This window comes from Lissotriton helveticus, chromosome 5_1 (genome assembly GCF_964261635.1).
Source record: "Lissotriton helveticus chromosome 5_1, aLisHel1.1, whole genome shotgun sequence".
Taxonomy (NCBI): Eukaryota; Metazoa; Chordata; class Amphibia; order Caudata; family Salamandridae; genus Lissotriton; species Lissotriton helveticus.
In genome coordinates, this window is record NC_136065.1 from 1604036782 (window position 1) to 1604052075 (window position 15294).

Sequence of the window (15294 nt, forward strand, 5' to 3'; positions counted from 1 at the left end):
TAACAGCGCTCCGCTTCGCGTACTTTTCGCGTTACGGAGCTTTGCGAAGCTGATTGGTTCTCCGGCGTCTGTCAACATTCCAAACAGTCCGTAGCGGCCGCCATCTTGTCTCTCGGTAGGATTGAGAGACAAGAGGAGGCCAAAGCGAAGGGGGAAATGACCATAAGGGGGCATAGTAGATCCTTCCTGACCTCTTAGGTTTGATGTACCATTTTGTCAAGTTTGGTGTAATTCCGTTCAGCCATTCAGGCTGTAGACGTATGTAAATGTCCTATGGAAAATTGCATGGGGAAAACACATTTGAAAGTGTTGAAATTTAGAACCAATTAAAATGTTAAAAAAAAAATAATAATAATCGAACGGCTGAATGGATTTGCACGAAACTTGGCAAAATATTAGGGACTGGTAGCCCGATGTGCCTTTGCTAGGTCTCAATATATGTGCTCCAGTGGATTTTGAGAAATTAACGTTCAAAAAAAGATATATATCTGTAACAGCGCTCCGCTTCGCGTACTTTTCGCGTTACGGAGCTTTGCGAAGCTGATTGGTTCTCCGGCGTCTGTCAACATTCCAAACAGTCCGTAGCGGCCGCCATCTTGTCTCTCGGTAGGATTGAGAGACAAGAGGAGGCCAAAGCGAAGGGGGAAATGACCATAAGGGGGCATAGTAGATCCTTCCTGACCTCTTAGGTTTGATGTACCATTTTGCCAAGTTTGGTGTAATTCCGTTCAGCCATTCAGGCTGTAGACATATGTAAATGTCCTATGGAAAATTGCATGGGGAAAACACATTTGAAAGTGTTGAAATTTAGAACCAATTAAAATGTTACTTTGGTTTTGTATTTGTGTGTGATGAAAGTTAATTGGTTATGTATATATGTCAAATGAGAGGAAACCACAGCCATTTTGTGATACTACTGTCTGAGGTACATTTGTGAGGAATTTTTGGTGGTGAATTTCTGGTGTTTGATTTACACAGTACTAACACTTCTGCTACTTTTAAAAAGGTGAGTTGTTAATTTGTAAGGGGAACTATGTTGTACACTTGAAGATAATTTGAAAAATGTTTTCTGTTATTTATTTGCAGTCCTTCTGTTATACTAAATACTTGATGAAGTTAGTTTTATATTATGTATTACTAAAAACGATAAATGAAAGTGATTATTTTTTTCTGCAATTTACAGCAAGCAATTTCAAAATAAAATGGCTCACAATGAAGAGACCGTGGCAATTTCTTTTGAATTGTCCACTACATTGATTGAAATTGAGAGCACCAATAATGAAATATTGTCACAAGGAGGACATGACTTGTATGATTCCATTAGATTGATTGAAATGGACAGCACCAAGAATGAAATATTGTCACAAGGAGATGACTTGAATGATTCCACTACATTGATTGAAATTGAGAGCACCAATAATGAAATATTGTCACAAGGAGGAGATGACTTGTATGATTCCATTAGATTGATTGAAATGGACAGCACCAATAATGAAATATTGTCACAAGGAGGAGATCACTTGAATGATTCCACTACATTGATTGAAATTGAGAGCACCAATAATGAAATATTGTCACGAGAAGATGACTTGAATGATTCCACTACATTGATTGAAATTGACAGCACCAATAATGAAATATTGTCACAAGGAGGAGATGACTTGAATGATTTTTTTGATCAATCTCTTGATGGCGAATTTATCGAGTGTTTGGAGACCATAGAGTTACAAGAATCATCATTGGAGACTTTTAATGAGGACATTGCTGATGAGGACATGTTACTAGTTCTTTCAAATTTAGAAAATTCTGAAGAATAAATTTATATTTAGAAATCAAAAATTGTTTGAGACATTATTCATTTTTATTTTTAATTTATGAGGTTGTAGCGAAGTGATTGTAGTATAAAATGAGACTTATAGTATAGAGTGCAACATTTTTATGTTACATGGTAAGTTTACTCATATTTACTTGCCTTCTGCCACTATATTATCTCCAATGTGTATTTGACATCTCTTCTTCATCTCCGGCCTCCTTTCTCTCACTGTGTGTCTCCGATGCATCTTATCGCTGTTATTTTGTGTAATTACAGAAGAGAGTAAAATAAAATAGTTCGGAACGTGAAAAGGGGGCAAAGTAGAGTACTCCTCACCCCCTAGGCCTTTTTAGGCAGTCCCAAAAGGATCAGTTTCTGCTTTCCTGAGAGATTATGGTATGAGTTCCATATACCACAATAACTTGCATTACAACATGCAAGATATCTATCTCCTATTACCAACTTTTGGAGATATTCGCGCTAAGCGCGAATATCTCCAAAAAGTAACACCTGCCCTGAGCAGTTCTTAGCCATGTTATCCAATGGGAGGTGGATAACATGGCTAAGAGCATTAGCTCGGTAATGCATGAATATCGCTGAGTTTTTAGCGATATTCATGCATTGCGGCCGTTTATTATCGCATTTGCGATAAACCTTGATAATAGCAAGGTTTATCTTCGATAATTTCTGACGATGCTTAGTGGTAAAAAATTGGTTGGTAAGCATCGTTAGCGATAAATATCGCTTAACTTTGGTAATATGCCCCAACGTCTGTTAACGTTCGATTCGAAGGAAATGAGGAAGTGTTGAAAAACATTGTCTGCGCCATCTTGCCTTTTTTGAAATGCCACACTTTTGTCGTGCACGGCAGCCATTTTAGATGTCTTGACCAGACCCACTCTCTGCACGCTGTCGATTCGTAGCATGGCTCCTCACCCACGCAAGCATCTTCCCTAGGCACTGGTCACCACCGCTCTCTGTCTTATGCATGGGCAATAAACCTCCCCCCATCTGCGCTGCTCTTCCCTGAGAATCACACTCTGTGCCCGCCCGACACCTCCCTTTCGCCCTATTCACTACCGCACCCTCTGACACTCCTCTTTCTCTGTGTCCGATTGTCCAGGCTATCAGCTAGCCCTGCAGATGTAGTTTATGGCCCCAGCTGTAAAGAATCACCCCTCTTCAAAGGAGTTATAGTAGATCAAGGCCCACACCCGATGAGATCCGTCACACCACACGTGTTCCTACTATCTGAAAACCATCCTGTATTGTGATTGGGGAGGGGACCGAGCCTGAAGCGGAAGATTCCAGGAATGACTCTTTGTACATCAAAGTTTTTACAATTATGTGTCACATTAAAAATATATAGCACTCCAACAAAGTAGTAGGAATATAAAACTTTAATAACATATAAATATATACAAGAAAACAAAAACAGTAAAAACATTTAAACAACGAAGAGACCGTGGCAATTTCTTTTGAATTATCCAATAGATTTATTGAAATTGACAGCACCAATAATGAAATATTCTTGTCAGTAGCGGTCTGTTGTGCGAATAGTTCCAAGGCAGCAGAACGCGCTGAAATCTAGATGGCACGAAAGTGATGTCTAGTAAGTTGCCGCCCAGCAAAAAACGGCGTGGGGCGCCGCGGGGGTGAGTGAGTCCAGTAGGCACCACAGCTATTCTTACCGGCATTGCAGAATTACTGCTGGGGACAATGCCTGTGCTGTAGCAGGGTCACAGCAGAAACAAAAAGGATTCTGTTGAAGATGTTGTTGGTTTTCAATTTGAAAACAGTTCTGGTGTCAACTGCTATGCTAATGTAGTGGTTAATGTTTTGTTTTCTCTAGAAAATGTAAAAGAGGGGGAGGCAGTCCAAAGTTCCGTTAAAAGGGCAAAGGAAAGGATCGGTGGTTTGAACTATCAGTCAAAAAGGGGAGGGGGTGCAATAATTTTTCCTACCGGGTCACACTGTGCTTTCACCGGAAGTGAGGTCTGCAGGATTCTAGTAATTCAAAGTGAGGCTGGCGCCAGCATGGGAGCGCCGACGTCCCGCGGATACAGTTTCGTCACTCCACGGGCGATCATGGCAGTCATTCCCCATCGGGGGTCGGAGACTCCCGCGGCTCCTCTAGAATTTTCAAGGTCGTGGAGGACTACGGTGGTGGAGTCAACCAGTGACCGGGCCATTTCTTTATGCTGGGCCCGCTCTTGCCAGGTCGACCGCCATTTTGAGAGTTCGGCAGCTACCGGTGATCGCGGGGTCACATGAGCGGACGGGCTCCACCCTGCCGGGCGAGACGTTGCAGCATGGCCACAGTGGAAGAACCCTTTTCCGGGCGCCTGGAGCGCTGAGGGTGCAGCTGGGAAGCCTCCACCTGGGGAGGCAGGAGAGGCCTGTTCGCACCGTCTCTCCCTCCCAGTGCACCCCACGGCGTCTCGCTTGAGATTTGTTATGGCCGGACCAGGCGATGAGGACGAGGGGGGGGGGGGTCGGAGGCATGTGCAAGACATCCCCCCCCAGTGTTGTCGCAGCCATTATAAAAGAAAGAAGTGTCCCGTCCGTCTTCGGGCCGGGCTTCCGGTGGATGTCGGCCGGACGCCCCTGGCTCTGGCCCCATGAACGGGTTTCTTGGTTTATCGGCTGCAGCCGGATCCCAACGGCCTCGGCCCCCCGACCGTTGGTGGCCGGACCGGAAGAGCATGTGGCGGGACTACCTGCAACTCTCAAGGGCCACCGCGGCCGGACTGGGAGAGAGAGGGGAGGGTCGAGGAGACATTCCCCCCCCCTGCAACTGTTCAGCGTTGTAAAGGCAATCCCCTGGCCGGGTCCCGCTGGCCTCGGCCTCTCCTCCGGCTACACCCTACGTTAGGATCTCCTGGCCGAGGCGTGGCAGCAGGACCTGCCTTATATGGGCTGCTCCCGGCTGGGCGTAGCCGGAACCCTGCCCCACCTTGGAAGTTTCCAGAGTGGGGGCGGATGTTCTACTGACTTGCATTTTCCCTAGTCTATCGATTTTTTTGGCGTGGCAGGCGGTGGGACAGCGAGGGGTGATTTGGTTTCTCTTACTGTTTTTCTGGTCTCTCACCACTGGCATATTTTAACGTTTTCTTGTTTCTAGGACATTAATAGGTTTTATCATTACGTTATGTTATCGTTTCTTTGTTCGTTGTTTAATAAAAGTTCATGTTCATCAGTGGCCTACTGATTTTCGTTTTCCTATTTTTTTCTTTCCAGGTTGTTTCATGGTAAAGTTTCTGTTAACAGGATACAGTGATCACTTCGTTATTATTGCATATGTCCTTTTCACTAGGGGTGCTCTCTGGTCGGGCCAGATGACGTATCTCTAGTAAATGGTCCGGGTGAAAAAGGTGCATCAATCAGTGGGGAGTAGATAGGTATGACAGATTACAACGGGGGAGAAAGGTCCGCATTACGTACCCTTTCACTACTTGCAAAGATTTTCCTACGTTTATTTGCAAACAGGGAATACCTCCAAAAAGAACTAATTCCCAAACAGTCAATGTTCGGACAATCAATCAATCAATGAGGAATGAAATAGGTACGACGTGTTAAAGGCTTGCGTTACCTACCCTTCACTATCTGCAAAGGGAGAGAGAATATTCCTATTCTTCCTCGTTTGCAGGTAGAGAAGATCCTTAAGAGAATTAACTTCGAATAATTCAATGCTCGATTGAAACAATCAACAAGGGGTACTGTGAACACAAATGAACGCCGCTTATGTACATACGCATTGCTATTTTCAACAGGTTGTTCCTAATGTTTCTATTTTAGCGAGGTCAAAAAGAGATCCCATTAGTGGCCTACTGATTTTGCTCGATTCCTTTTGTTTTTTTACACGATTTTTCGCTATCTGCAAAGACTAAACAGAGTATTGCGACTCTGTGCTTGTTTGTAAATAGAGAATGAACCAAAGAGAACAATCAATCAAATGGAGAGAGAAGCAGGCACGACGGATTACAAAGGGGGCAAAGGGCTGCGTTAACTACCCTTCACTATCTGCAAAGAGAGAGTACTCCTAATAGAAATGAGGGGTGGGGGGCAGCATTCAAAGCAGATCAGTGTGCATAAACACGAAAATGTTTTTACTTACCACGTACTTGACATTCGACAGCTTATGATATTTGCTATTAAAAAACCATTGAAATTCACTGAAAAAACCATAGGTTATAGACCATATATAGTTAGGAATTAGCATTTACAAAACCTTGAAAATTCACTGAAAAAACCATAGGTTATAGACCATATATAGTTAGGAATTAGCATTTAAAAAACCTTATTTTACTCACACAAAACCATTGAAATTCCATATATAGTTAGTTGCACTAACTATATATCGCGCACCCGCAATCCACTGCTGATGATGTCACATATTACATCATTCATGACATGGTCAGTGACAGTGGAAAACAGCTCCTGACTTGAACTACCCAGAGTCCAACACAGCCCCCTTCCAGCCATAATGCAGGGTAGACCAATCACAACCTTCATGCACTTCCCTGCTTTGGGCAGTAGAACATGGACCTGGTCCCAACAGCAGGGACCCATTCCAGTTCTATGCCAATCTGAACCCATTTCAACTCCTCTGGCCATACTCTCAGGCTCCACCAAGCTAATCCATGGTGAACCCTTTTCCTCACCTGTGGACACCACCCGTGCAGCATCTAACCTTAACTTGCTCACAGGTGTGTCCCAACAGACAGACAGCAAATCACAGTGGCCACTGACGTTAGTCAGGGATGAGACCCAGGCCTTATGCCTCTCAGGGCTCTCAAACATCTGTGGCATCCGAGAGCAGGGGGCAGTAGTCCCACGTGCTTGGCACCCTTTGTCCACTCTCCCTCTTGTCAGGTCAGGTATGACATCCTGGCACTGACCCACCATCCCCAGGCCTGTACCCGGCGGCTGGACCAGAGACTGGGGTGGCCTCTCCCACACCCGGTCCTCCTCCTTGGGGCTTTGTACTCTCCCACCTGGAGCGGTTCCCTATTTTGTCCTGCACAATTTGCCCACCAGTTCAGTGGTTCTATCCTGCAACTGGGCTACCAGGTCAGGGGGGATACCCTGAACATGGCCTTCCAACCCAGGGTCTAGACCCTTGGGCTGCACCGGGGTCAGGGACGAGGACACCCTCCCTCTGCACCCCCTTCTAGAGCACTGCACCCTCCCAACTGGAGTGGTAGCCTTAGAAGCTACCTCGGTCAGGACACAGATTACAGTTGCCCCTTCCTCCAGGTCAGACAACACCTGAACCTGGCTCTCCAACCTCGGTCTAAACCTTCAGGCTGAACCGGGGTCAGAGGCGAGGACTCCCTCCCTCTGCACCCCCTTCCAGATGGCTGCACCCTCCCACCTGGAGTGGTAAACCAAGAAGACAGACTAGTAGGGAAACTGATTACAGATGTCCCTCCCTCCATGTCAGGTAACACCTGTACCCAGCTTCCCAACTCAGGAACCAAACCCTGCAGTTGAACACTTGCCTGGCGCACCAAGACTTCCTTGGGAGCACACATGCCCCCCCTGAGGGTAACACATAACTCCTGTGTTGTGTGATAGTCTGCCTGGCACAGATCTCCTGTCCCCTCTCCATCTGACAGTGCACGGAGATCCCCCAGGACAGAAGTGGTGTCTCCATGGTCGTTCATTGGTGACACAGCCCTTCTGGCTGGCCCCTGACCCTCTGGCTCTTTCACTGGGGACTTTTTCCCCTCTCACCCCTCACTCCGGACTTCTGCACCATCCCAACTGGAGCGGCACTGCCAGACACCAGAACTACTGGAGCTCTGCTTACAGAGGCTCCATGTTCTATAGTCACTGGGAGATCCTCCTCAAATGGCCTACAAGTACAGCCTAGGCCCCGACCCGATGTTCCCTTAAGAAACCATCCTGGCCCTGAGAATCGGTTTCAGGTACCTTGGGACAGAACCCACACTCCTCCTACTCTGAGAAAGGACATGAACCCCTACACCCCTCCCACTACACTGGGACCTAACAGGGCTACACTGAACCTCTTCCATCACACAGGACTGGAAGATACCTGAGCCGCTCTTGTTGGAGTCACTCCTCAATGCTTCCTCAGGCCCTCTGGAATCCACCAAAAGGTCTGCCTTCAACGTGAGTTCCCTGGGGTCAGAGAACTCACTCTCCAACAGGTGTTGGCATAGCTCTGGAAAACAGGGACTTATAATATGCTCTACCACAGTTGGATCACATAGCCCCCTACGAGGGTTAACCAAATTATCCTTCACCTCACCATCCAGTGCCCAACACACGTACTCGACACCATTCTCCTGAGTTTGGCAAGACAGTATCTGACTGTCTCTGTCACACAACCTACACTCTTCTGGGCGGTCTCCACACTCACTTCAACTTTGGGGGAACCCCTCTCCCTGCACCTCTCATCTAGAGTCAGTAGAGTGTCCCTCCCACCTCTAGGACCATGAACCCCTACGCCAGTTACTCTATTCAATTCAGGGACACTGCACACTACTGGAGCTACCTCACGTCATGGAACCTCCTGGTGTATGTTAATCCCCTCCAAGTCAGGTGCCTCATCTCTGTGTGTGTGTACTACTCCCTCAGCACTAGAAAATTCAATTTGGTTGCTTCCATCTGAGCTGGACTCCACCTCCAACTCAGAAAATCTCAATCTCTGAGCTACACACATTTCTTGTTGCTGGGCTGAGACACTCTTGGCCTCAAGCCCCTCGCGCTCTAATTTAAGCTCCCTCATTATAAACTCATGCTCCATTTGCATTCCCTTTTCCTCCAAGGCCAATTTCCTATTCCCTAACTCCAGCTGTACACTCAACTGGGAGCTTGGCCATCTCCATTTCATGGATCCTGTTTTCTCTCCTGTCTGCAAACTCTTCTGAGGACAGGCCTCGGGCAGAAACACTGCTATCCAACGGGGAAGTTGCACCCCTCCCTTCTGGACCCAGTGGTCCCTCCAACTGCTGTTCTGCATCCTCAAATTCAATCTCATTTCCAGGGGCATTCCTTGCCTCGACCCATGCCCTCGGCGCCTTTTAGAACTGCTCCCTTCTAGAGAGTCCGGTCACGGAAATGTAAAACTTTTTGCAGAAGCTCCTGAGCTGTTTGTTGGTGTAGCTTTCTATTTTCTCTTCCTCCCAATCACAGTCAACAGATGCAGCGGATGCTGCCTCTTACATGATTGTTGAATCAGGCATGACTTTGCAAAAATGGAGATCCCTGGCTAAAACAATTATCAGAAGTACGTGGCTGCGTTATGGTCTGCACTCATTAAGTAGTGTTCACCAATCACTGTACATGAGTCACAAATGCAAATTCTGAATCCTTCCCGCTTGACTTCCAATGTTAGAATTGGGGATCTCTAGTTTTCACAGGTAGGTACTTGTGACAAATAGAGACCCTCTACGTTAGTCAGAGTAAGGGGGATTACACTCCTAAAATAACCCCATCTCACCCTCTAGGTAGCGTGGTGCAAGCAGTCAAGGCTTTAGTTCAGAGTTGGTGTAAGTTAAGCATTTATGACCACATACAGTAACTCAGTGACTACACTACAAATGGACATCACACAGGTTTTATATAAAAAATAAGTTGTACTTTATAGAGTTACCACAAGAACCAATAAACGACAAAAAGAATCCACAGTACTATTAGCCTTCAAGAGTTCTTGTTGAAAAGGCTTAAATCAAAGTTCTGTGCAAGTTGGTAGCCCGTGTTAAAAATAACAGAGTCTAGCAAATCAAGTGGACCGCATTAGTACGGGCCCACTCAAATGGTCGACAGACTCAGTCACAGTACCTTTTACTTGGGGCGGCCAGCAATGATATGCGAGCTGGTTCCGGTGATCGTCGCGGTGCAGAAAGGAAGCGTTGCAGGATGCGTTATCCCTCGATGCGGTGCAGGCAGCGGCTCGTTGACAGAGTCGGTGGACCCAAGGCTTACGTTGCAGGGCGAGGTGGTGCTTCGATGCGGTACTTGCAGCCTGCGGTGCGGCGATCGAGCCGGAGTTCGGCAGCTGGCGTTGATCAGTCCGGACAGCGGTGCGAGTCGGGCGGTGCGCCGCAAAGCGTGCGAGGCGGTGCCCAACTCCAGTGCGGTCACAGGAATCAAAGTCAGCAGCAGTGACCGCGTCGGTCAGACCAGTTCGATTCGGTGTAGCGAGGCGTTGCACGTCGCTGTGTCCTTCCAGTCGTGGTGCAGGCTAAGGCTCGGTGACGGCATCAGGACGGAGTCGGTGAGCGCAGAGCTTGCGCTGTTCGAGACGAACGGTGCTTGATGCGTTGCCTACAGGACACCAGGCCGGTCGTGAGAGTCGGTCACAGCTCCCTGCCTCTGTACCCACTTGTTTCCAGCAGCAATTCACAAAAGCTGGTGAAGTCCACTGGTCCTGGGACTTCGGTCAGGGGGCAAACTCTCTTCCAAGCCCTTGGAGATCTTTTCACAAGTTGAAAGAAAGTACACAAAGTTCTTTCTCCTCTCTTTGGCAGTCAGGCAACCACTGCAGGACAAACCTCCAAGCAGCACTTCAGCTTGGGAATAGTCTCTCCTCAGTTTCTTCAGGTTCCTTCTCCTCAGCAGAGGTTTCGTCTTGTAAGTCAGAAGTGATCTAATTCCATGGGATCAGGGTCCCAATACTTATACCCCAAAATCCTTTGTTCTCTGCGGGGAGAGGGGCCTGTGCCCAGTTCGCTGGCTGTGATCACGTTCGGACTAGCAGCGTAATCCGTTTGCTTCAGCGTTTTTGTTCAACACGGGGTTTGACCTATTGGCTACCCACCAGGCTGCGATATCTCCACCTGTCTCCCATACTGTCCCCTGTCTTGATAAAGACCCGCCGCGACCACCAACTGGGGCGCTTCAGGGTCGAAACGTCAACGTTTACCTCTGGTCAAGATAACTCCAGGAGCTTGTACAGATACCCCTTGTCTCCTTGGAGTACTAATTCAATACTCTGGCCTTCTTACTTCCCCATGTATAATTTGTACATATGTGTCACTGAATTTAATGCACTGATCCCTTTGTTCACCAACAGTCACGTTCATCACATGTTTCCCTAACGGTTTACCATTTATTGAACCTTGTGGCATCACAGAATGAAGTAATTCTTGTGTATCGTGATTGCTTTCTACTAAAATAAAGACTTTATTTTCAGTTGCTTGTTTTCAGAGAGGTTTATTCAATGTGTAATGAGCTGATCTAGCATTCCTTTAAAGTAATTTTGTGTTACCCAACAGAACCACTTTGTATTTAACCACGTTTACCCAGGTTCTGAGGGACACAGGGTCACCCCTTTTATGTAAATCATTGTGCCCAGTTCGAGCCAGTTCTGAAGCACTCTGTTTACCAGACTTCTCCTTTCCTTTCACAGCGCAGGGCAGGCACATCAGACGCCCCACAGGAGGTGGAGTCTGCATTGTGGAAGGCAAGGACAGTCCTGGAGCACTTTGTTAACAGTCTTCCTTCTCTTCTTTCAGTGTGCAGGGCAGAGACATCAGACGCACCACAGGCGGGTGGAGCCAGCATTATAGAGGGAAGGCCCAACCCTATTCAGGTCCCAGGTGCAACTCCTCCCTCTTATGTAGATGCAGATCTCCCTATTCACCACTGGGCAGCCACAGCCTGTCTCCTGGAATTCCCCAGCCCTGTCACACACAAGCTCAGACAAGGAATACAGAACCTCGCAGAGGCAGGCTCAAATGGTTCGGCAAGCACATACCTACTTTTGAAAAGTGGTATTTGCAAACACAGAATAATAAAATTTACTTTACTAAAAGATGTATTTTATTATTCGGAGTCCAGGCATACTAAACTCGAATTTCTACCATGTTCTCTGAGTCTGCTAGAATTATAAACATGTAACAATCCAGCAGCCCATTCTGACCTATGGAGAACAGGTAGCCCTGCAATAGAGAAAAATGAAAATGGCTGTAATTCACTACTAAGACATGCCACACACATCAGTGCTTGTCCTACCTTATATTTACAGTGCACCCTGCCCTTGGGCTTACCATAGGGGTGACTAATATGAAGAAAAGGGAAGGTTTTAGGGACTGGCAAGTGGGTGCACTTGCCCAGTCAGCATGACAGTACCAGACTGCACGCAGGCTCTGCATTGGCAGACTTTAGACACATTTTACAAGGCCGCTTCTGTGGGGGGCACAACCAGTGGTGCAAGCCCACTATCAGCATTTGGATTTACACGCCCTGGGCACACTCAGTGCACTGTAGTAGGGTCTGACAAGTAAACCAAATAGTCAATCATGGAATCACCAATTAATGCATTCATTTACAGTAGGGGGAGCATATGCACTTTAGCACTGATCAGCAGTGGTAAAGTGCCCAGAGTCATAAAATAGCCAACAACAGGTCAGAAAAAAATAGGAGGAAGGCAAACAGTTCAGGGATGACCCTGCAAAAAGGGCCAAGTCCAACACTCTCCTTTTATTGCCTATAAGTCACTCCTAATGGAGGCCCTATGCAGCTCATCACATCGGGTTCATTGTAATTCAGAGGTTGAACATGTACTTTTAAGTTTTGTATGTCCTGGTAGTGAAAAACTCTACAAAATGTTAACATTGGGTTGCCTTATTATATTTGATAAGTGCTAAGGTAAACATTTTATGTTTGGTATCTGAGGAGTTGTAATTTAAAACCCTCTTTAATGATACAGTTGGAATTTAAGTTACAATTTTGAAAATGGCTCTTTTAAAAAATGTTCATTTTCCTACCCTATTTGGTACTTGCAGCCTGTTCCTGGGTCACATCACTGGGAGTAGTTGGCAGTTGGACTTTATTTATTCCTCCCATGCAGCCATACAATAGAGAGGTTAGGTGTGCCTTGATGGTCATCAACTGGCAGGATGGGGGGGCGGAGGAAGGATGGGGGGAGCTGGGAACAACTCCACCAGCAACTGAATAGGCTGTACCCTGCCTTTAAACAAAGGACTTGTCACCACAGCAGTTTTCATGCAGTAAGATTGGATCGAGGAGAGGCAAGAAAGTTCAAGGACTTCAAAGGGAGGTCTCTAAAAAACTCATCCTTCAAAGAATGAAACAGGTATAAAAATAGGACCCTCATACCTACTCTTCAGTTCACTTTCTGTCCTTGTGTAAGGACTCTTAGAGGACTGTCTGCTTCTGTCGCCTGCTGTGTACTTCAGGGGACTGCTTTGCTGCACCTGCAAGAACTGCTCTCCTGCCTGAATTCTGCCTTCAACCATCAGAGGTCTGCTCTGGTGCTTGAGCCCTGTTCTACTGCTGAACCCAGAACTACCAGAGTGACCCAAAAGGTCTAGGTAACCTCTTGATCAGAGCCTCAGGGATAGAAATGGCTCCATGCATCTTGAACTCACATATTTGCACGGTCAGTGTCAGTCTTAACCCCCAAAGTTGTGCCCCTCCAGTCCTGGACTCTTGCTTGTGGTGCTAAAGGTGCCCAAAACTTGCGGCTTTAAACATTTTGGGCTAAAAAGTGTTCTGAGAACCGAATGGAGACCAGGACCAACCTGCTCATACATCCTAACAAGGTGCATAACCAATCGCCCTGATTTTGTGGCAGGTCTGACTACCTTTTTCTCAACAGCAGCAAACCCTGTTAAAAAAAGAGACTACGTCGGAATGTAGAAAACTTTACAGAGACTTTGTACAGTGGATCTGCGATGACAACTCATCCACGAACACTTCTAGCAGACTTGCCCCCACTGTACTGTAACTTCTCAAGCAAATTTTTACTAAAATTCCTTCTAAGTCCGAAGCTAAGGACCGCCAGGGCCCAATCCACTTTTTGTAGCCGACTCACACACCATCATGGCTTGCCATACTTTTCAATTATGACCCGATCTCACTTGACTAGATGTCCATAGTTGGCACTTTGATTTTTCCAGTGCTAGTTTTTACTGTGAACTTTAAATATTCATAACAGTTTATAGCTCAGGTGCTACTAATTAAATTTTTGTAGTTTTGATGTCAAATAATTCAAACGGGGCCATCTTGGAGAGGTGAAATCATTATTCAGTGCCCTCCTAGAATCTTCTAGCTGTCTTATACAGAGAAAAATGCTACGGTCAGCGTGTAATACTGGAATGAAAATTAAAATCTAAAATCTAGGGATAGTTCGATCTTGGATATTTTTTTTTCTTCAACGAAAAAAAAATATCCAAGATCGAACTATCCCTAGACATCAGCCCAGTTCCGATCATCAACATCAATACAACTTCAACACTGACCATTTCTGGAGACTCACCCTCCATTGCCTGGTCCTCGTTTGACCCAATCCACGAAGCCGAGTTCCGCAATCTAATCTCAACCTCCAAACCCTCCGCCCATAACCTTGATCCCATCCCCGCTCAAATGGCAAAAGACCTCAAACTCTCCCTTGCTCCACTCTGGTGTAAAATCATCAACAGCTCCCTAAAAACTGGCATCGTTCCGGACTGCTTAAAGTTGGACAGGTCACTCCCCTCCTGAAGAAACCAGGTGTAGACTCCAACGACCTAAACAATTTCAGACCAGTCTCAAATCTCCCCTTCCTAGCCAAAATCTTGGAAAAATGCGTACTTCGCCAACTCAACACCCAGCTCGACAACATCAACCTCCTAGACCAAAACCAATCAGGCTTCAGAAAAGGCTACAGCACCGGAAGCGCAATCCTGAACATAGTAGATGACATCCGCAACTCCCTTGACTCGGATCAATGCTGCCTACTCATCCTCCTAGACCTGCCAGCAGCGTTTGACATGGTTGACCATAGGCTCCTCATCAAGGCCCTCAGAGAACGAGTAGGTGCGGATGTGGTCCTGAAATGGTTTGACTCCTTCTTTCGGAACCCCTTCCAAAGAGTAAAAATAAAATCCTTCACATCCGATCCTCTCCCCGTGACCAGAGGGGTCCCCCAAGGATCTGTTCTTTCCCCTCTTCTGTTCAACATTTACATGGTTCCCCTCACCATCATACTGAAGAAAGCCAACATCCCTTTCCATCTATACGCGGACGACACACAGATCTACATAGAAACCACTTCCTACAATAACACTCTAAAAGAAATCCATGGCTGGCTAGGGACGAATCACCTCAAACTCAATCAAGGAAAAACCGAGATCCTCCTCATCTCCAATAAAGATGACAACCCCCAAATAACTGAATGGGTGAAGGCCATTGACGCCCTCGAAGGAAATCTCACCCTGTCCAACTCAGTAAAATCTCTTGGAATCACCCTGGATCAAAAACTAACTATGTCTAACCACATCAAGAACTCTGCGAAAAGCGCCTTCCTCAACCTGAAGCTCCTCAACAAAATCAAACCACACATCCCACAAAAGGATCTCCAACAAGCCACCCAAGCACTGGTCCTGTCCAGACTGGACTACGGGATCGCAACCCTAACTGGCACAGCCATATCCCACCTAGCGCCACTGAAAACCACCCTCAATGCAGCAGCCAGAACGGTCTCAGGCGCTAGGAAATTTGAC

At 46.6% G+C, this 15294-nt stretch overlaps 1 protein-coding gene across 2 annotated transcripts in view; it reads right to left on the reverse strand.

Moving 5' to 3' along the window:
- LOC144755649 (cytosolic phospholipase A2 gamma-like) overlaps positions 1 to 15294 on the reverse strand; it is a 649811-nt gene that overhangs the window by 258127 nt on the left and 376390 nt on the right. The gene's annotated exons all lie outside the window — the stretch shown is intronic.